Below are 23973 nucleotides of genomic sequence, written 5' to 3'. Positions count from 1 at the left end.
ATATGATGTATAAAAAAGCTGACTGTCTGCACTTTGCTTCCATATGGATTAAATCATGTAGGAATTACAGATCCTTAAAATTGTCCAAATACTTACGGACCTCACTGTATGTTTCCATTCCTACAAAGCCCAAGGCATTTCCTGTCTTCTGCTTTATTTCTCTGCACAGCAGCTGCTGGAATTACTCAGCCTTGATTTTCCAGGGCTGAAGATATTGTTATGAAATTGCTCCGTGGAGAGGCATTCTGGATATACACCCTGAATAGTGTGAAACCCTGTGGGTCGAACGAGCCTCCAGTCTCTCATGTTTTTTGTAACTAATACTTTTCAGTTTTTATTAATTCAGCACGTAATGTCTATTGTTCCATTTTGTTTGACGACTATAAGCTATTCTGTGTATGTGGATATGATTTGTAAGGAACTGCACGATCTCAAAACGTGTACCCTATACTCTATACTTGCATACATTGGTTTCTTCCGTTTAGCGCTCCCTTAAAAGAGGAACTAGTGGAAGGCACCATTGCATTGGAATGTGTCTCCAGTTGGTTCTTGCCCAGTACATTGCATGTTGATAATGCTGCACTGTCATGGTGGGTTAATAACTGCATGGTCTTAATAAACAACATTGCAAGAAGATATTGGCTGTAATTAGTTTAAGTTAAATGAAAGGCTTGGGGAGTACTTATAAGCACTTAATATACTAACTGTGGTGCAACTTTGTGTATTTTGTCGATGAAGAGTATAACACAGAACTTTTGTTTTCAGTTCAGAATAGCATGTCAGTTTATATTATTATTATTATTTTATTTTTTTCTGATCTCAGATCAAACATATCCTCATGAGGTGTTCATAATTTTGCAACACCATGGGAACACCAGCATTGGTAGTCACACAAGTATACCTACTTCAATTGCAATCAATTTCACACAGAACGGAGGGCAGTCTTGGCATTTGCATTATGTGCTTGTTCTGTTTGTCTGTTACAATATCGGTGTGGCTTTGTTCCTTGACATTCTTAACACATTTTAACATATCAGCAACATTACTCTTTTTATTATCATTTCTATTCGGTCTATAAAGAAATGTCTGTTAGACATGTCCATAGACGTCAAGAATTTCTAAAAATCAGTTTAACTAAATGTAACATTTGGTAACTAGACCATAATGTAACTATATGGTCTGTAGTGTATGTGTCTCCTGCTTAGTCTAATCGACTGTATGTCACTCTGGATAAGAGCGTCTTGCCAAATGCCATTAAAAAATATATATATGTGCTAATGTCACAGTGATGGAATTTGATTGGATCAGACATTGAATGCCCATGAGGAGCAGCCAATCGTGGCCTCCGTTTAGCAATTTTTCAGTCAATGTTGCTTTCCACCGAAACATGCATCAACAAACATTCAATTAGTGAACCGTGGTGTGTTTCCATGGTAACCATTGAAGAGGGGGTGAAAATGATTGAGCTAATTTAATAACACGACTTGACAGATGGTCAGCGCTTTGATTTCATCAAAGGATTAAACAGGTCCACATCTGTAGAAGACATGTGTCTATATGGTATGCATCTACAAGGGAGAAATATGTAGATATATTATCAGGGTAAAATATTGACTTAACCTTTTTGCTTTTTGTTGAATATGAAAAAAAAAAAAATTCTCATTAGCATTGGGAGTTTGAAATCCCTCATTTTTCTTTCCTTCCCACAAAGAAGTATTGTGAACAAGATTCACTTTTGCAGATCTCAGTGATTCAAAATCCAAGGCCGCTGGTCAGCCTTGAGAATTATATGACTGGTTGTTCCGGGTATAGCGGCTGCTATAATGGAATGTAGGCATTCTTTGGAAAAGGAATAAATGGAAATGGCTCTTGTGTGCGAGATTTGACATTACGGCCTTCAAATCTCCAGCGTCGGTGAACGGTTATGAAAACAGTATCTGAAATAACAGATGATTACCAGTTCTGCTGGAAAGTCAGAGAGGACAATTCATAGAAAATGATCTGCTGCTGTGGATGTTACCTTTGGGGGTGACATGGCTCAGGCAGTAAGAGCAGTCGTCTGGCAGTCGCTTGCCGGTTCGATCCCCCGCCCAGGCTGTGTCGAAGTGTCCCTGAGCAAGACACCTACCCCCCAAATGCTCCTGACGAGCTGGTCGGGGCCTTGCATGGCAGCCAATCGCTGTCGGTGTGTGAGTGTGTGTATGAATGGGTGAATGGAGAAGCATCAATTGTACAGTGCTTTGGATAAAGGCGCTATATAAATGCCTTCCATTTACCATTTGTTCCAGCCAGCAATTCCTGCTGAATGAAAATAGTTCCTTACGTTGCTTGGCTGCCAACGATGCTGCGATCATTTCCCAGTATTTTGTCATTAATGAGGCAAGCGATCAGCAATTCTAATTCTAGATGCTAAATATTTTAGCTGCACCTGAATCCAAATACCCTATTTGAAAATTCTGTTATTTTTTCTTCACAAAGCTGATCAATATTTTTTGGTCTTGGACTTTTCTTGAGAAACGAACTTGGTGACGAAATGGAAACCAGGCACTCTTTCCAAAATATATCTATCATATGTTTATTCCTTTATAACTGTGTGTGGGACCATCTAAAATCACCTACAGTGTTTATGAAGGAGCGGCATTAAAGAAAACAATTAAAGAGACAATTTGGCCACAATTAATACATCAATGAGACAAAATATGATTAGATATTATAATGCATTTCAACACATGGACATATGCATTTAATAAATTACAAGTGCAAAAAGTAGTTTAACTTGGTCTTGGCTTTTCAACGTCCCCTCACTCTCATTGTTTCTGTTGTTTTGGGATTTGACAAGAATCAGCTAATGTATTTTCCCCCTTCCAGATTTCTTCCATTATTGCATATTTGTCTCACTGGATCGTTTCAGATCTTTAGGCAAAATCTAATATTGGACAAAGGGAACCTCAGTAAACACAAAACAAAATGCCTTTTTTCAGTAAATAAATTAAACACCCATATCACCACTGTGAAAATGGTTTATAGAGTAACAGGCTTTTTCATTCAAATAGCTTTTAGTTTCTCTGTAATCAACACACAGGTTTCATTCTTTATAAAATATACTAAGCATATAGTTTGTAATGGCTTCATTTTTCAGAATTCAAGAAGGGTAGCATTTATATCCAGTTGTCAACTATAGACAGGTTATTATTGCGCCACGGTCTTATCACGTTGTGACTTATGGAAATCTGATGTAGAAAGAAGTAAGATATCAAACTTACAAATGTATTGACTATTAATTTCCAACTTGCATGCGTTATAGCAGAAAATGAGAGCACAAAAAACACTGTTGTTGTATCTCTGAGGGTCTACACTATTAGAGTGCACAGGAGTGGGTTTTGCCGCAAACACACACACACACATAGACAGACACAATTTTCCAATTTGCCAGAAGCTGGCAGGCAGAGTGACAACATTGTAGTGGCCCACACATGGACCCCTGTATGCTTGCTGGCAAGGGCAGTGTCACCATGTCACCACTAATTACACTTCAGGAAGTCATGGACTATTGTGGCCGCAATTGCGCACACAAACCACCAAATTGACTTAACCTTTTTCCATCCTTTATTGGAATGAACTTATTATTTTTTTATAAAACATCAAATCTGGCCAAATCAATCTGACGAGGTGGTGTCTGTCAAAGCCCTCACAGTATGCTACAGATAGGAAGGCTGACGAGACTATACATGACAGTGAGAGGCACGACACGTTTATTTATTTCTGCCTTCATTCTTCACGTACACTTGGGGGGCGGACATCTGCCAGTTTCATTCTGATTACTGTTGGCATATCTGCGCACACATCCCACCGTAATTCCAGATTATTTTGGCTGAGCACGGATCGTCAAGCCCTCTGTTTGCGCGGGTACACCAGGACCCAGATATCGTAACGGCCTCGCGACTTTCTACCACACTTCCATCCCAGTTCCAGATTGGCTGATGCCTGTGATATTTCTGTTGACCTTTCCGGCTTCACACACATCTGCACCCTGAATTATGGTCATGCGGCATAACCAGTGTGATGACTACAAAGGTCTGAATATGCTCTACTCCAAATAGTAGCTTGTAATAGTAGATAGAACAGTGACTCATCACTTAATGTTGGGTAATTCTGCGCCTGCTATTTTCAACTGTTGCTCTCATCAAGGGTGACTCGCTCCGTGCTGTTATTAGGCTGTTATTAGGATGCCAGTGTGACAGTTAAGGGTATGGGTCACATTAATTAGCTTCAGAGTGTGACTTCTTTTTGTGTTGTTTCTCCTGGAGCAAAAGCAGTGGACAGGCCTTACAGAAAGTAGAGAAAAGGTCACCTTTATTTAAGATGGTACCTGCAGTTCCTACAGCTTCTGTCAAGCCCAAAGTACATTAGTGCAGTGCAGGTTTACTCAAGTGGCCCCACAGAAAAGAGATGTATAAAGTGTTCAGATTAATTTGTGGATTGAACAAAGCCATAACCTTAACGTTAGTTAAAATATGACAGCTCTCCAACTAAATTTGTCAATGGAAAGGATGGTCATCATACCTAAGGAACAATGCATTATTTAGCTGCTAAAGCAGGCAGACTCTGCTATGATTTATTCAAATAAAAACGAGAATGGGAATATAATGGCGTGTGAATGGCAGAACTGTGATATAATGGAAGAGGTTCAATTTGGAGAGAGAAAAAAATGCTTGATTCTTGGAGTTGAATAGAATGCTGTGTCGTTGAAAACAAAGAAACAAAAAACAAGAAAGCCTTTGTAGCCAAGCATACCAACACAGGTACGCTTTTAAGAGCCATTTACTACAGAAAAAAGTGTTGCAGCGATTGTGGGAGTCGTTCATTTTTTTCTAAATGAAAGGGATATCCTGCTTTTTGCATGAATGATTATATGTCCCATTTCAGTGTGCATGCGTGCGTGTGTGTGTGTGTTTGTGTGTGTAAACTGATCTCCTGCATTTTCTTTTTCAACCAAAAGTAGAAACGCCTCTGGGATTACACTGCACCGACTGACATTTATAATGCATGCTGAGGACCACCTTTCCACGAATGAACTGCAGCTCATGCGCCCTTTGTCAACACCTTTGTGAGAGGAATGTACTAACCCTGCTGTGTAAAAAAATAAGCAGAAAACCTATTATCTAAAAGCTATTATCACATGATTCCAAGGTACCAGTATGAATGCTACGGAAATACCTCATAGAAATGTTGTAGTACAATGGTACAAACATACGCACAGTGGCCGGTTGCACAAAGCATCTTAGGTTGAGATTTTAAGGAAAGTTTAAAATAAAATCCTTAAAATAAAATTAGTTGCACAAAACCTTTTACACTCAATGAGCACTTTAGTATGTATTTAGTAGACTTATTTTTTTTTACTTCTACTATTGTACCCTATCCACTTAGAGTTATGATGCGTTGTGTGTTCAGAGATGCTGTTGTAATGTGTGGTTTGCACATGCTACTTTCACCTTCCTGTCAGCTTTGATCAGTCTGGCCATTCTCCTCTGAGGTCTCTCATTGTTCACTGGATTTTATTTTGTGTTTTGCACCATTCTTTGCAAACTTAGAAACTAGTGTGTGTGAAAATCCCAGGAGATCAGGAGTTTATGAGATACTCAAACCACCCTGTCTGCCACCAACAATCATTCCACAGTCACACTTAGATCACATTTTTCTGATGGTTGATGTGAACATTAACTGAAGCTCCTGACCCGTATCTACATGATTGTTTGCATTGCACTGATTCGATAATCACATTAATAAGTAGGTGTAATAAAGTAAGAAATGTTCCTAATAACGTGCTCAGTGAGTGTAAGTTCTTGCCTTAAGGCAGTTTACATAAATAAATATGTTTTTTCTCCTTATCTTGAACTTAGGGTTTAAGGAGTTCCTTAAAATCCGCCAGGCATTGCATTGCATGAATGTCCTTAACAACTTGAGATACCTCCAACTCAAAGTAAACCACATTTAGAAGATGGTTCCATGGCAGAGAAAGTCCTTTGGACACTTTAACTGATAATCATGGATTGTCATTTTGACAGACAGTCAATGTATAATTTAGCTGACCGGCTAGCTCTGGGCCACCAAACCAAACAGAGATTTGCTCCCAGCAGTGATCCAATTTATGATTGCTTTGAGGCTCTTTGCCACTGGATCATTTCAGCCTGTAATAAGTGTATAAGTAATACGTGTTTCAAGTCCACCAGTCAACTGTGTGCCGGGTGGTTCACTGCGTATCAAAAGCTTCTCCTCCTCTGTCCAATTGAGTTTTAGTTTTATTAGTTCTTTATTGGCCATTGCGAATTTTAAATGCATTTAATTTTTAATAACTTACTTGCTTGCCAACAGTAAGACTCAGAGCAATACACAGCCATGCTGTTCAGACTGCTTATGATCACCATGGCAACTGACATATTGAGATCGCAAATGTGGGAAACTGCTTAGTATTTTCTCTAATCTAAGAAATAGATTTTAGATGTTTTGTGCAACAACCCTTAAGGAAATATTATAGACCTTAAGAGAAGTCTTAATCTTAGAGAAACGTATACACTTTGTGCAACCACTCACTGTGTTATGCCGGGGGGAACAGAGGAACCAAAAGCAGACAGTGGTGCAGAAAAATGGCAGGTTTAATTTCAAAAGGGGCAGAGTCAAAAAACAGGCCAGGGTCAAAAATCAGGGGGTCAGTCCAAGAAGGCAGAGGTACAAATATCCAACAAGCAAAGAAGAGTCCAGGGAAGCAGGCAGGGGTCAAAACCGGAAATACTGAGAAAGAGAAAAAAAATAAATAAAAAATAAAAAAACAAAACAAGGGCAAGGACTCGGGAACAAGGAGGCTAGAACTGGGGGAAGGAATACAGGGCTCAGGACTCAAGACAGGACAAGACGAACTAGCAGCGTGCAACTGAAAAAGACAGGTATAAATACACAGGGGAATGAGACAAACTAGGCGGGGCATTGGGAGTGAGGGCGGTCTTACAAATAAACATCAGGTGAGACACATGAAAGGGTAATAAGACAATAACGAGGGGGAAACGAAAACGCGGACTGGATTCACAGAGACACAAAGGAAATACAAACGGCTCCGGACTAGGGACTAGACAATCTGCAGAGAATCAGGAGATGCAGAGATAAGGAGAGACAGGTGCGAATACTTCACTGAAACTAAGCAAGTAATCAGTGATAGAATAGGGAGGCAGAGTTACAGAACAGAATTGAAACTGGAGATGCATTAGTAAGTTAGTTAAGTGATTTAAATTACAAATACCCAAAACTAGTGAATGTTAGTTTGTTAGTTTGACAAACATATTAGTGTGTTAGTATAATTAGTACTGTACAAATTCTATGTTAGTTGGGATTAGTATATTAGTGCTATGTACAAACATGAAATGGAGAGAAAGCAGGAAGTAAGAAATGCAAGATTGGAAGGAAGGTTGAACCCCGGAACTACCGTAAACACCCGAATAGTGGGGCACGCAGACAAGGGAGTGACTGGGCTAGTAAACATTCAGACTCAGACATCACAGGGGAAGACGAGTGGAAATACAATGACTATAAACAGAACACCAGACATGAATATGAAAAATAATAAATAACAAATCTAAACAATGATAAACTAACACACAGAACACAGGAACATAACACACTGATCCTGTATGCTTAATTTCCTGACACCCTTTTAAAGGTCAAGGAAACTGAAATCTGTGAATTATTTGCTGATGTGTTCTTTTAATTATTTTTTTGCATTCACAAATATTTTTCAATGATTATTTCAAAGAAAAGCCTGTTCGCCACCATGTAATCTAAGTCACTATGACCCATGAAATCCTTTATACTTACAATAATGATACATTGCATGAATGGCATTCGTCTTATCCAGAGCAACATACAGTTGATTAGACTAAGCAGGAGACAATCCTCCTCTGGAGCAATGCTGGGTTAAGGGCCTTGCTCAAGGGCTCAACGGCTGTGCGGATCTTATTGTGGCTACACCAGGGATCCAACTACCGACCTTGCATGCCCCAGTCATGTACCTTAACCACTATGCTACAGGACGCCCAATGTAATGTAAATGATGTTCTTGCCATTGGGCAAGCTGAATAGGGAATGCCTTAGTGGTTTTGCCTTCCCTGGATGCAAGGTAACACTTTATTTGACCGTGGTCGTCATGACATGGAAATGACAGTGTCATAACATAATAGCTGTCATGAAGTGTCATTTACATTCATAAACAATGACTTACCATTGCTATGTGACAATCTTCCGTTTGTGTTATGACACAACTGACATAACAACCTGCATAGAAGGCTCACTATGACAGCAATGTCATACCACTGATTCATTGTGACATTTTAAAATGGCTGTCAATTAGCTATGTCAATAGCTGAAAGCTATGTCACGATACGCCAGCCTGCCAAATAGTGATGTGCCAAGCAAAAACAGCTTGCCATGCCTCTGTGGGTTTCTTTGTAGGTTGAGATGAGTTCATCTTGATAGATAATGCACCAATATTAATTTGTAAAACACACCTCTGGAAGAACTGTATCTTCTGAAAGCGTACACCCAGGGCATACAATCTGAAATAAAAGGGTATAATTTTAATTTGTTGCAGAAACATAATACACTTCTACGTTATTCAAGTCTCTGCAATGGGAGGTGATAGAAGACACAAGCACATTTCATTCACAAATAAGACCTTTTATTTTTTGTAGTAACAATAATGCTTGAGAGGTAGAAGGGGAACAGTGAGCATCAGGACACTGGGCCTGGGACCAACTCATTCACAGACCACGAAACCATGGAACCGTTCTCTCTTGTTTATAGGAGGTTTAAATGATGGTGCTATATAGAAAAGGAACAATAATGAATCTGCACAGTATACAGAGAGAAAGCTGGCAGGATGATTTCTGGAATGATAGAGCACAAATTTAGAATGCTCTCAGAAACAAAGTGACAGTGGAGGCACATTTTTGTTCTTCAAGGATTGAATTTCACAAATGCACCCTGAAAGTACATGTTCTCTTTAGTTACAAATTAGTACATATTCCAAGCAAAAACAGTACAAATTAGTTATATATTTCTGGCTAGGGGTAGAATTTTATGCACCTATAGGGTACTGCCCCAGTGACAAGCATTTGTGTCACGTTTCAGGTCTGTCTCACCATGTTTTATGTTGATTTATGTTTTTTCATGTTGTCTTAGTCATGTAGTTTCTTATCATGTATTATGTTAGTCTAGGTTCGTCATGTTGTTTAGTTTATTTCTTGTTACGATTTATTTTCTCGTCATGTCTAGTTATGTTTCGTTACGATTATATTACCTGGTTATGTTGAGTGATTATCGTCTTAGTTTCGCTTTGTGTTATGTTTCGATTTATGTTTATTGTTACGTTAACTGGTCGTTGTTATGCATACACTTTTACATGTTTTTCCGCAAACCTTGCGTTCCGTCTTTTCTCTCTCTCTCTCTCTCTCTCGTTCTGTCCTTCACTCCCCTAATGTTTCTATTTGTCTATTTACTAAAACTACTAACGCTAGATCAGGATTGGGTAGAAACTAACAAGACTAATCATGTGTTCATGTTACCTTACGTTTCTCGTGCATGTCATTTACTAATTTACTAATGCTAGGGCAGGATAGGTTTATTACTAACGATTACTAATCTCCTTGTTAAACTTGTCATCCATCGCACCTGTTTTCCATTTCCTGGCTACGCTCTAACTAATTGTCTACACCTGTCTACACCTGCATTTATAGCCCAGTCGCGCAACTGTTCACTGCGAAATTGTCTGCCTCTGTTTACCACGCAACTCTTGAGCATTATTTACTGTTTGATTACACGTTACGATCCACGCCTGTTTACCGACCACTGTTTATTGATTTCTGTTTTGTGACCATCGTTTGTTTTTTGACTTCGTCCTTGCCTACCGTTTTTGTACTTTTGCTTCGCTGATTGTTTCATGGTTTCGACTCCCGCTTCGTCCACGACTACGCCTCTGCCTGCCGTCCGTCTGTTCATCTGCCCCGTTGACAGCTCTCCTGCTACCGGACCTCCCTGCACGTCTACCGACTACGAGTTTGCCTCTTCCCTCGGCACCGTGCTTTTTGTTTGTTTACTTTTTGTTTGGCTGGATCTACGTGTATGGACTTTGCTTGTGTTGACTACTCTCCTGGGATTCGTCCCGAATAAAGCCCTGAGGGGTCTTTATATTACTATTGTTTCTGAGTCGTGCATTTTGGGTCCAACCCCCACGCACCTGTCTCAGAACAATTTCGCCACAATGGACCCTGCTGACTCTACTGCCATGTTCCACGCCCTCCAGGAACAAGGAGCCATCGTCCAGCAGCATTCACAAGGAATCTCCGAGCTTCACCTGGAGATTCGTGAACTGTGTGCGGAGATGAAGAAGCTCGCTGTCGCGGCCCTGCTACAACCACGGGAGGAGCCTACCCACCCACCCACATCCCCAGCGTTCAACCCCATGCAAACCTGGCAATTCCGGGAGCCCCAACAACCCCCCCCGGAGAGGTTCGGTGGAGAACCTGAGAGGTGCAAGGCTTTCCTACTCCAATGTGACTTCGTATTCAGGCAACAGCCCCAGACCTACAACAGCGACGACCGTCGGATAGGCTATGTGATGGGACTGCTGAAGGGGAAGGCATTGGACTGGGCTACTGCAGTGTGGACCGGGGGTTCATCTCCTCCTCGTTACCCGGCCTTCGTCGAGGAGATTCGGAAGGTTTTCCAACACGCATCCAGCGACCAGGAGCCATCCCAGAGACTGATTGCTCTGCGCCAGGGACGGAAGACCACGGCAGACCACTCCATCGACTTCCGCACCCTCGCGGCAGCCACTAGTTGGAACGATGCGGCGTTGGCGAATCTCTTCCTGGCCAGCCTGAGTGAGACGCTCCAGGACGAGTTGGCGCGACTGGACCCCATCACCCAGCTCGACCAACTCGTGCGCACCACGATCCGCCTGGACAACCGTGCCAGACTACGCCGGTCGGAGAGACCGATCCTTCCCGGCAACCCGTACCCCAGGCAGGGGCCAAATCCTCGACATGAGGAGCAGCAGTTGGAGGGACCCGAACCCATGGACCTTTCCCGGGCCAGTACCAAGATCTCTACCGAGGAACGAGCACGCCGCAGAACCACCGGCTCGTGCTTCTACTGTGGGAGGCCGGGTCACACCCAGGCTCGGTGCTCCTTCAGGACCAGGCGACCAGTAGAGGTGAGAGCAGTCAACAGGCATGAGGGTTCTGACAGAGACAACCATCGTCCCACGCTCACCACCCTGCTGATTCTTCCCGACGGAACAACCCGGGTTAACGCATTGGTGGATTCTGGAGCGGACGCCAACCTCATCGACGAAGTTCTGGTGTCTGAACTGAACATTCCCACCCTCCCTCTACCCCACCCTGAGAATGCGCGGTCGCTGGATGGAAGGACGTTCTGCCGCATGACGCACATCACTATTCCCGTACAACTGATCATTTCTGGGAACCATCGGGAGATGATCCAGTTCCGCGTCATCCAGTCCCCTAATGACCAACTCATCTTGGGATTACCCTGGCTCCAGAAACACAACCCCACGATCAACTGGAGTTCTAACCAAGTGCAAGCATGGGATCCTAAGTGCCATCTGTCCTGCTTGCGTTCCGCCCCACCACCAGCAGAGGGAGTGCCAGCTCTACCACAGACTCCCAAACCCTCCCTGGAGAGGGTCCCCTCTCCTTACCATGACCTGGGCACAGTGTTCTCCAAGACACAAGCTCAGTCTTTGCCGCCTCATCGGCCCTACGACTGCGCCATCGAGCTCCTTCCCGGTTCGTCACTCCCCTCAAGTCGCCTTTACAACGTCTCCAGACCTGAAAGGGAGGCTATGGAGACTTACATCCGTGACTGCCTGGCTAACGGACTAATTCGCCCTTCCTCCTCTCCCGTCGGTGCGGGATTCTTCTTCGTCCAGAAGAAGGATGGCTCCCTACGCCCGTGCATCGACTACAGGGAGCTGAACAACATCACGGTGAGGAACAAGTATCCTCTGCCCCTGATGGACTCCGCGTTCCACCCACTTCACGAGGCCACCATCTTCACCAAGTTGGATCTTCGCAACGCGTACCACCTGGTCCGGATCCGTGAGGGCGATGAATGGAAGACCGCCTTCAATACCTCTCTCGGACACTTTGAATACCTGGTCATGCCATTCGGCCTCACCAATGCTCCTGCTGTGTTCCAGGCCCTGGTGAATGACGTTCTTCGGGACTTGTTGGGTCGCCATGTGTTCGTCTACCTGGATGACATCTTGATCTACTCCACTAATGCCAAGGATCATGAAAACCACGTCAGGCAAGTTCTACAAAGGCTTCTAGAGAACAAATTGTTTGTCAAGGCCGAGAAGTGCGTCTTCCACTCCGACACAGTTGAGTTCCTTGGGTTTATCCTTGAGAAGGGACAGATCAGGGCGGATCCCAAGAAGATTCTGGCGGTCACCGACTGGCCCACACCCACCTCACGCAAGCAACTCCAGCGCTTCTTGGGATTCGCCAATTTCTACCGAAGGTTCATCCGTTCCTATAGTCAAGTGGTCTCCCCTCTAACCAAACTCACGTCCCCAGCGGTGCCATTCCGGTGGAGCCCCGAAGCTGAGACGGCCTTCACCAAGGTCAAGAGACTGTTCGCTTCCGCTCCCATCCTGGTACACCCCGACCCCACCCGCCAGTTTGTGGTCGAGACGGATGCTTCCGACACAGGGGTGGGAGCAGTGCTCTCTCAGGTGGCGGCCGCTGACAACCGACTACACCCCTGCGCCTTCTTCTCCAAGAAGCTGTCCCCGGCGGAGAGGAACTACGACGTTGGAAACCGTGAGCTGCTGGCAGTCAAACTGGCGCTGGAGGAGTGGAGACATTGGCTGGAGGGGGCCAAGAAGCCGTTCATCGTTTGGACCGACCACAAGAACCTGGCATACCTCCAGACAGCCAAAAGGCTGAATTCTCGACAGGCGAGATGGGCGCTGTTCTTCGGGAGGTTCAACTTCTCTCTGACCTACCGTCCAGGTTCGAAGAACGTGAAGCCCGATGCCCTGTCCCGTCAATTCAACACCTGTTCTGAGCGTGAGATCCCCGAGAACATCCTTCCTACCTCCTGCACCATCGGATCTGTCACATGGAAGATCGAGGCGGTGATCCAGAGGGCTCTACGGGAGGATCCCGATCCCAGGTCCAACCCCGGATTACGCCTATACGTCCCCTCAGCCGCTCGGACACAGGTGCTGCAATGGGCCCATTCATCCCTCCTTTCCTGCCATCCCGGCTTTACCCGCACCTTGGCGGTGCTGAAGCGGAGATTCTGGTGGAGTGCCATGATCCCCGACACCAGACGCTTCATCAAGGCTTGCACCACATGCGCCAGAAGCAAAGCATCTCACCAGGCCCCTGCTGGACTGCTTCAACCATTGCCGGTGCCCAGCTGACCCTGGAGTCACATCGGAGTGGACTTCGTGACCGGACTTCCCCTTTCCGAGGGTAACACCACCATCCTGACGGTGGTGGACCGATTCAGCAAGGCGGCACACTTCATCCCCCTGGCTGGATTGCCCACCGCCCAAGAGACCGCGGATGTTCTGGTGAGAGAGGTGTTCCGCATCCACGGACTTCCATCGGACATCGTATCTGACCGCGGCCCCCAATTCATTTCCCAAGTCTGGAAAGCGTTCTGCGTGGCCCTCGGGGCCACAGCTAGCCTCTCTTCGGGCTACCACCCTCAATCCAATGGCCAAACTGAGAGGGCCAATCAGGACCTGGGGGCCGCTCTACGCTGCGTATCGGCCAAGAACCCAGCCGGCTGGAGCAAGATGCTTACCTGGGTGGAGTACGCTCACAACACCCTACCCTGCGCTGCCACCGGGAAATCACCTTTTGAGGTCTCCCTGGGCTACCAACCTCCACTGTTCCCTGACCAAGAAGCCGAGATCGCTGTTCCCTCCCTCGCCATCCACATGAAACGGTGCGCCAAGGTTTGGAGGGATGCCAAGGCCGCGCTGCTAAGCACGGCAGACCGCAATCGGCGTTTTGCTGATCGCCACCGCACTCCAGCTCCGGCCTACAAACCAGGTGACTCCGTCTGGCTGTCCACTAAGGACATTCCCCTCCAAGCCACTTCCCACAAACTGCAACCCCTTTAAAATCCACAAAATCATCAATCCTTCCTCTGTTAAACTGTCACTCCCTGCTTCCCTTAAGATTCACCCCACATTCCATGTTTCATGTATTAAGCCCGTATCCTCTCACCCCATATGTCCCCCGGATCCCCCACCACCTCCCCCCCGCATTATTGACAACCACCCCGCATTCACTGTTAAGAAACTCTTGAACATTCGTAAGAGGGGCCGTGGGGTGCAATACTTGGTTGACTGGGAGGGCTATGGCCCTGAGGAGCGTTCCTGGGTCGCTCCCAGTCTCATTCTGGACAAATCGCTCATCAGAGACTTCCATCGTGACCACCCTGATAAATTCCAAGGACCGCCAGGAGTCGGTCGTTAAGGGGGGGGTCCTGTCACGTTTCAGGTCTGTCTCACCATGTTTTATGTTGATTTATGTTTTTTCATGTTGTCTTAGTCATGTAGTTTCTTATCATGTATTATGTTAGTCTAGGTTCGTCATGTTGTTTAGTTTATTTCTTGTTACGATTTATTTTCTCGTCATGTCTAGTTATGTTTCGTTACGATTATATTACCTGGTTATGTTGAGTGATTATCGTCTTAGTTTCGCTTTGTGTTATGTTTCGATTTATGTTTATTGTTACGTTAACTGGTCGTTGTTATGCATACACTTTTACATGTTTTTCCGCAAACCTTGCATTCCGCCTTTTCTCTCTCTCTCTCTCTCTCGTTCTGTCCTTCACTCCCCTAATGTTTCTATTTGTCTATTTACTAAAACTACTAACGCTAGATCAGGATTGGGTAGAAACTAACAAGACTAATCATGTGTTCATGTTACCTTACGTTTCTCGTGCATGTCATTTACTAATTTACTAATGCTAGGGCAGGATAGGTTTATTACTAACGATTACTAATCTCCTTGTTAAACTTGTCATCCATCGCACCTGTTTTCCATTTCCTGGCTACGCTCTAACTAATTGTCTACACCTGTCTACACCTGCATTTATAGCCCAGTCGCGCAACTGTTCACTGCGAAATTGTCTGCCTCTGTTTACCACGCAACTCTTGAGCATTATTTACTGTTTGATTACACGTTACGATCCACGCCTGTTTACCGACCACTGTTTATTGATTTCTGTTTTGTGACCATCGTTTGTTTTTTGACTTCGTCCTTGCCTACCGTTTTTGTACTTTTGCTTCGCTGATTGTTTCATGGTTTCGACTCCCGCTTCGTCCACGACTACGCCTCTGCCTGCCGTCCGTCTGTTCATCTGCCCCGCTGACAGCTCTCCTGCTACCGGACCTCCCTGCACGTCTACCGACTACGAGTTTGCCTCTTCCCTCGGCACCGTGCTTTTTGTTTGTTTACTTTTTGTTTGGCTGGATCTACGTGTATGGACTTTGCTTGTGTTGACTACTCTCCTGGGATTCGTCCCGAATAAAGCCCTGAGGGGTCTTTATATTACTATTGTTTCTGAGTCGTGCATTTTTGGTCCAACCCCCACGCACCTGTCTCAATTTGTGCCTTTTTAGGCCCTTTTTGTTCCTTTATTTGTGAGAGTGAATAATCAGTCCAAAAAGGGAGAGCCCCAATGCGCTTCAAGCCGGTTAACTATACTAGTACTAGCTACAAGGTGCTCAACAGCCAAGACAATAAAGCTATTAGGACCCTGACAATTTGCAGGGAATAGCCCAAAATAAGGAAGGCTGGAGCACTGGAAGAGCTCAAGAGCGAAACACTCTGTTTAATGGAACAGGAGAAAGTCCCACAGGAAATTGTTGTTATTTGGGGATCCCATGGGTACTACATTCTTGCAATCACCACCAACAAGTAGGATTTGTAGTGCCCAACTGTTGCTGTTATTTTTGAGTGCTGTCGAGTGTAATGTTGGCTTGCAATAGCTCAGTATTACAATGTTATTACACAGCTACAGGCTTAACTAGGCTTAGCTAGGCTTAAGCTTAGCTTATGCTCCTTTCATGTTGTCTGGTAGTGGAATGTTACTGTAGGAAATCATAGTTTCAAATTAAGCAGGTTAACATCCAATGCTATTCTCATCTATGCAGTTTGTCTGATCTACCACCTTTGCACAACCAGCTTCTGGGGAATATATTCACAATTTGAGTCTAGTTTCCTGGAAAAAAAAGCAAATCACTCCATATCTCTTATGTTCTTACTTTGCCATGGTTTTTGACAAAATATTTTTCATTCAGAAGCAATCCCCCAAGTCCCATAATAACTCTGCCTGTCATGAGTCATTTCTGAGCATCGTTTAAGGGCATTTTGCGCTAGACACAGACAGGCTTATAAAAAATGCATTTACAGTCGACGACTTTGGGCCTGCATGCTATTCAGGCTGTGGATACATCGTCACTTGTTTTTGTTGTTCTTTCTTTATAATATGTAATTTAATGACTCACTGCCTTGACGTGAGCGCTGTACACCCAGTACAAATGCTGTGCGTTCTCCCTTTTTGCTGGAAAAAAAAAATGGTCGATGCTGAATAACAAGCAGCTTATAGCTTGAAATGTGTGCACTCTCCATCCTTCAGGGCTAGACATTAATCTCTAAGGATTGAAGGTGATAAACCTCTCTCTCTCTCTCTCTCTCTCTCTTTCTGGTCCATCTGAAGCAGTTACACTGTAACATGTATGTCAGAGTAATACTGCCAGCCCTGAGTTAGCCTGCCAGGCTCAGACCATAAGTAGGACCCCGCAGGGTAAACTGAAGCACAGGACAAACCCAACTACAGCACAACAGCACAGCAGTGTTCGTTGAGCTTAAATGGGAACTACATGTGCTCTATCACAGTTTAGTTTCCACTGATTGTTGTAAAGATCAACCATTTCGTAATTTTAAGCACCACAGACATGTTATTTCCGATACACAGACCAATATTCTGAGTAAAATCTGATGGAGAACTGTAATAAACTCCTAATTAAGTCTGTTAGACTACTTTAATAAAGTACGGGAGGTTGTACTTGGACAGATATAAACAGTTGTTTATGTTCTTGTGTTCTTAGAACATGCACTACTTTTATTTTCTGCGCTACTACTTGTCTAGGATATCGTTAAATAAATAACGAAACAAAATTCTATTTTGTAACACTAATCATGCCTCTCACATCCACTGTGAGTCACACAGATCATCTAAACACAATTGGCTGGCTTTTTTTGGTCTTGTGTTAGTGCTATAGCTCTTCGGGGGATCAGACAGATACAGATACAGTATAGATACAGTAGTTCCTAAATGTCCTCCCATGGAACTGTCTCCATAAACCCCACTGTCTTTCAGCTTTGGAGTTTTTCTATGTGTGTTGTGGTATAATGGGAGATCAACTTCCATAAACTCCACTGTCTTTCAGCTTGGGAATTTTTCTATATGTGTTGAGGTACAATGTGAGATCAACCTCCATGAAACCCATTATGTGAAAAGAGGAAAATATTTCATTGATTTAGCGTTGATGAGGCTGCTGGAGACTGGGTTTTGGAGATAGGGATTACATATTCAGTATTTTCTGCTCTTATGGACATGTATTGGTTGTTTTTCAGAAAAGACCATACAATACATGGTTCCCCATTTATATTAAAATGTATTATAATGCAATGTTTACTTCTGTGCATTTGTTTGTTATTTGTGGTAAAATGGCTCCACATAATACGAAATCTTATTCTTGGAAAGTAACTGTGACATCAAAAATTATGGGAGCTACAATTAGCTGCCAAACGCTAATTCAAATGGTTTTGCTCTTCACAATTGGATCAAAAGACATTATACTGCACATGATGGCTCTACCCATTTTTGGTGTCATGAATGATACCTCATTCTGTCATCACTACATATTATTTTAACGTGTCATATAGTCAAGGAAGCATAATCTTTCAAGTTTATGCATAATTTTCATGCCATTTAAAACTACCATACAAATAAGGCACTGTGGCACTTCTTTGAGATTGGTAAAATTATTTTATCACTTCAATTGAAGCGATACATTTCTATGACAGCCGAGCAATGGGGCTCGAAGCATTTCTATGTTATCATCTCCGGCAAATCTCCATCGTTATCGAAGCAGAATAAATAATAAGTATTAGTATAAGTCTAGTGTTACCAGATGAGAAGGGAAATCTGGACAAGCAGGTGATTGGTTGGGAGATTGCAATTGCTGGTGGGGATAGGTCGAGGAGACTGTTATTGTGATGGGGGGGAGGAGTCACATTGCCAAAAGAGTGTGAAGGGGTCTCCCTGGATAAGCTTAACGCACCTCACAAGTGCTGACATCCAATGTCCGCAGAATAAAGTTGGTGAAAAGGTGTTTTTATTAACAGTGTCAGTGAAGCGTAAGAACAAAAATCCATATTCCACCCACGTGAATAATGAATCTTCAGAAACATAAAAGACATGAAAGGCTAAATAACCAAAGCAAAACCAGGCAAGAGAAACAAGACCCTCTAAATATCTTGGACAGACTTTTTTGCAGTGAAGTGTTTTAATCTTGTAATGAGACTTATTCTCGTGAAAGAATATAGAGAAACGTAAAATCTTATTTCTCTCAAGTATCAGCTTGTTCTAAGTTACTTATTGCTTGAGAAGTAAAATATAAGACTAAAATACTTGTTAAAATGGACGTATTAATTTGTTTTTGCAGTGTCAAAGTGCTCGGTGCTTCATGGGATTAATTTACCAACCATCATGTTTTGTGTAAAAAAATGATTAACTTTATATTTCCATAGAGAATATCAACCTGTTTTTGGGCTTTCACCATTGACTTACAATGTTTATAGTTTAGGCTTGGAGGGTTTCAAGTTCTTTTTGTAACCAGCTGTTGCAGTTCACTTCTTTGCCACTTGGGGATAGGGCAACAGAGGGGTCAGCGAGGAGACTGGAGCCAAAGGAACCAAGCCATTAGCATTAGCTTTGAACCGATTGCCGCTATTTACACAATGTTTTTGCCTCTTTCTTCACAGGCAGGGAGCGAAGAATGCGTTTCCCCACGTGGTTGCAGCGCTGTGGGACAGAGGTGCGGTGGCCCAGGTTTAAATCACCCTCTCAGTCATTTGGTGGCAGAAAGGGGATAGTCGATGAAATCCACCCTGGATGGCTAATGCACTGCGATCCCCTAGAGCGGAATCCCCACATGCTAAAGCTATTAAGACCATCCATCTCACCCACCCAGCTTTAATTACATACTCTGCGAATATCACATTTTCTTTTTCTTCATAAATTAGGCATAAAACCTAAGATATCTGTACATATAAGAGCACTCTTGAAACCCGGATCTTTCGATGCGTACTCCTGAAGCCCCCCATCCAGACAGGTGCGGTATTGGTCAGCCCTTCAAATCAAAGTCTCTGCCCCTATTCTAAATCCCCAAGCCTTTTCTCCATCCCTGGATGGGGTTTTTCAAGCCACTTTCATTGGAGAGAAATACCTGTGGTGACAGTTGCAGCTGGTCTTGCTGCCACCACTGTTAATCACAATGGCAGGTTAGTCAACAGCCACATATTGATATTGGCAACATTCCCATGCTAAGAACTAAGCAACATAAAAGATTGCAGCACTACATAGCCGCCCAGTAGAGGCAAATTATACAATCATTTCTATTGAAAATCACACTTGTGCACACAGCCTTGTGAGTATGGAACAGAAAGACAGTAAAGGCCTTATTGAGACAGAAATACTTGAATAGGCATACGTATACGTTAATTCATGCATTATTCAATATACCATTACATTTTAAACCAGCATGCTGTTGAGAAATACATAAGAAGCTAGTCTACACAGAATTGTTTAAATTGTAAACACTTGAACAGCTTTTTCCTAAATGAAACAAAATCAACATTTAATTGACACTTGACTTTTTCATTTTCAGTTGATATTGAGAGACATTTCCAATGTGAAAGAAATCCATGGCAACATCTTCCCTTTTGGAAATAATTTAATATTTAAGCTTAGTGCTCTTGAACAGAAATATTTTGAAATGGTTTTATATCCTAGCAAATGTGCTTTCAATTTATTCCAATTATGCTTAATACAATCGTAATTGTATCCACTTTTATTCTTTCTCTGTAGCATTGAAAGGGCACCTACATGAATAATGATTACTGAAGCGAGCAGCACGCAGGCAAAGCTCAAGAGACAGACAGCGGATATATAGAGAGGGAATATAGTCGTGTTTGGGAGCTAGTCGAGCTAAGTTCGGCACCTCGAAGGAGGGAGTGAGCCCGTGTCCACTTGTCCCCCCCGTAGATGACATGGTCAGGTTCCTCTCGAATCACGAACATAATTTGTGATAATGGACCACAGCTCCATTAGCACAAACATTTCCACGAACTCTCATTTGGTTCCCTTCTGGCATTAGCCTCAGGGTATGCTATTGGCGATCAGATGAAAAAGCACTGATACATATGATCTGAGAGTGATTAGCCGTATGTGTATGCACTGAGCACTGCACCTCCAGTGTAAAGCAGAGGTTTCAAGAAGGCAGGCTGCGTTGAGTTCATGTATAATCCACTGAGATAATAATTAATATAATAAATATAATTATATGTGCTCAATCTATCCCTAAATCTTTGTAAATATATTTGATCATGATTATTTAATTTTATCGAATTATTTCATATTGTGTTTATCTATTTACGTGGTGTTTTCTACGTTTTATGTGATTAAACCCACATATTTATCAAGCTAATGGAATAGTTATCTCTTAAACTGATTTATCCTTCAATAGCCTACTTAGCTTCAAGGCAAAACACTTTGCAGGCTCCAAGCAGTCCATGGTGGTTGGAGATACCTTGGTTGCCATTCATCACTCTTTTTTTTGTGTGACAAAAGTAAATCTAAACAGAAAACACAGCACAAGGTGAGAAAGGATGCCGTAAGTGTTTGCTTACAGGTCTGTGAATATGAACATTGTGCCCCGTATGTTTGTTGAGTTTCAATAAACCTATATGTATATGAAAGTATTTTTTTCCATAGCACTGGGAATCAGCTATGGAAAAAAGGTGCTTCAGAGGGGTCTTTCATCCAGCAAGGAATAAATGAATAGCTATGCTTGGAGCAAAGGCCAATGCCCTCTGGATTGTCAGTAGAAAAAAATACTTCTTATTCAGATGTTCAATTCCTGTTCAACTGCAACTCCCAGAATCTCTCTCTCTCTGTTTCTTGTTCCCTCCCTCCCTCTCTCTCTCTATCTCTCTGTCTCTCTCTTTATCTCTCTCTCCCTCTCCCTCTTTTCCAAAGCAGTGGTGAAAAGCTGTGACGCTCTCTCTCCCTTCCCCCTCTCTGGGCTCATTGCAATCACTTTTTTATCTTTTCTTGCCTTTAAGGACATTCCAACCTATTAAATGTTCCTTACGGGAGCTAGAAGTAGAAGTGAGTAACTCAGCCAGTCTGCCAAATGCCATTAATGTAATGTAATCAAGACCCTCGTGCTGACTACTGTCTTTCTATTTAAGTACTGCTTCTTGTTCAATCGGGGCTTGTTTGTTACATATTTTTCCAATTCTCCACTTCATGTTGTTTTATCTTGCATTTGTGCACTATGTGAGGTTTCTGACTGATAGTTCTCATTGACCTGTTGTGGCCAGAGGGTGTGGGAGCTGAACACGCAGCGACCCTTAATTACCTTAGGGTAGTGAGGACAGTCTGTCACTCTTACCTGCACATTTTATTTTGTGCACAAGTGTTAGACACATGACAGTTGGAAGACGGGATTGAGACCCCGTTGGCAGCTTCCTTCTGTCTAGGCCAAGTGTTAGTTTTTTTGTTTATTGCATCCCTTTTCTGCACGCTGGCCCTCATTGGCTGTCATGTGAGAGGTGGCTAACCTGTGTTCTTTAAAATATATATAGCTTGGGGTTTCACTTATTAATTTATTAGTATTAACCTAATGTGTGTATGACTACTCACTTTTTAAATTAAATGCTCTTTTCCCTTTAAATCAGTGTTTAAGCATGACTACTCTTTAAACACTCTTATTAGCTTAAACAAAACTACTACTTGTCCTAATTAACTTAAAATATCAAGAGTAGTCATTAACCACAACTGTTTTATAAAAAAGTATTAAATATTTACTTAGAAAATAGAACTCAGTGTTTAACTCTTTCTTTTCAAATATCAAATGTCAAATGCATTCAAATGAACAGCAAAACCCAAAGAAATAAAATAGCCGGCAATAAAATAACCTAGCTTGAAATATATAATACCCAGTTCAAATGATGCAGGCCTGAATGTAGCTTGTGTACATTGTAGCCTAAAACAAACTGGCTGCTTCACCACGCAAGCAAAAGCAAAATAATGGTACCTTTACTCAATGGAATGTAGCCTCACACGCGCAGGTTCCAAGGCGGCAGGAGTAGGAGGAAAGATGACGAGAAAAAGCACGTGGACGAAGAGAATATTCACAGGGCTGAAGAGAAGACTCACGCAGCTGACGATCTTGGCAAAGTCCACCATTCGGCAACGCTATCCGGCTCCGTCGGGGTCTTTGTGTTCGTCGTCGTCGTCGTTGTTCCACACAGGCTTTACTAGTCGAGTTCGCTGGTCGCTAGTTTGTTAGCAAAGTCCATACAAAAGCACTAGCCACTAAGTCAGCAGCTAAACTAAACTTCTTTCTGTCTTCTTGTGCTGAGCAGTTCGCTCAAAAGTGACAGAACTATCACCATTAAAGTTTCTGTAAGAGTCCTGGTCAAACACTTTCACTAAAAATGGTGTTGACATTAACTTAACAGTTTGTGTTTCACCTTACAGCAGACAACACGCTTCACATGTCCTTGTTCATCGCTCTCTCTCAACTCCTCCATTTTTACGTTTTTTCATTCCACTCACTTCCTTGTCCTCTGACCTCGAATATGATTGGCTCATTCACAAAAGTTCCAGAAATAAAACAAATCCACAAAACTCCTTTCTTCCTTATTCCTACAGGCATATTTAAAGCATTTTCACATATTTTTAACACAACAAATAATTAACCTTTTAAATGCTGTATTCAGTAAACCATGAACATTACACAATATTCATTGTTCTCAATGAGCAAAATCATAACTTCATTGCTGGTCAATGAATCTTAATATTTCTAACCTTAGCTATTCATTAAACTATGAATTTATTTATTCCTTTATATTCTTATGAATAAATTTCAACAGGGTTACATGTTGTTCCTGTTGGCTGTACATAAGGAGGATAGGGATTACCTCCAGTGGTTGTTGGCAAGCTGAAAATAGACAAAATGGAGGACCTCCCTTTAAACTGACATTGGTCATAATAAATGATGCAATGCCTGCGGAGCTAGTTCAGGCAGACATTTCGAGAAGCGCCGTCCCCTCACGTGATCCTTATGTCTAATGGAAGGGGTGGAATAACCTTATCTGTTCAGGCCCTTGCTCATTTTGGCCTGCTGCTTGGCTCATTCAGCATGCGAAAGCCATAGCACTGCCTGGCTCTTTCTGCTGCATTGCTTGTCCTTTGCTGGCATTGCTCTTAATTATTGCATGCTATTGCTGCATTTGCTCTGAATCATGCCTTGTTTTGCACTCCCACCGCCACCCCAGCATCCAACTGTGAGCTCTGCCTCTCAAAACCCCCATAAGGGGGTGTTTGTAGTCATTCCCTGTTTCGGCTGGCTTACAACAGGGAGCGATGAGAGGCAGAGCCTTGATGCCAACGTTTGCATTTATATTAAACCTCAATAAATACTGTTTAATCCACTGTGAGTTGACTGAAGTGCTTTTTACTAAACACATAAAGAATTTATCTTTTTAGAAAAAAGGCTTTTCACAACAAAAAAGA

The 23973-nt window shown here is 42.9% G+C and overlaps 1 long non-coding RNA gene across 1 annotated transcript; it reads right to left on the bottom strand.

Annotated features, from left to right (window-relative positions):
• Window positions 1-6685: 6685 nt before the first annotated feature.
• On the bottom strand, window positions 6686-22996 carry LOC133113877 (uncharacterized). Its single transcript, XR_009705511.1, has 3 exons — window positions 22490-22996; window positions 8553-8600; window positions 6686-6789 (listed from the first exon to the last, which is right to left on the bottom strand). It is a non-coding gene; the product is annotated as an uncharacterized LOC133113877 (long non-coding RNA).
• Window positions 22997-23973: the final 977 nt, after the last annotated feature.

This window comes from Conger conger, chromosome 16 (genome assembly GCF_963514075.1).
Source record: "Conger conger chromosome 16, fConCon1.1, whole genome shotgun sequence".
NCBI classification, from domain to species: domain Eukaryota; kingdom Metazoa; phylum Chordata; class Actinopteri; order Anguilliformes; family Congridae; genus Conger; species Conger conger.
Note: the sequence above shows the minus strand (reverse complement) of the source record. Positions and strands in the feature narration are given on the sequence as shown.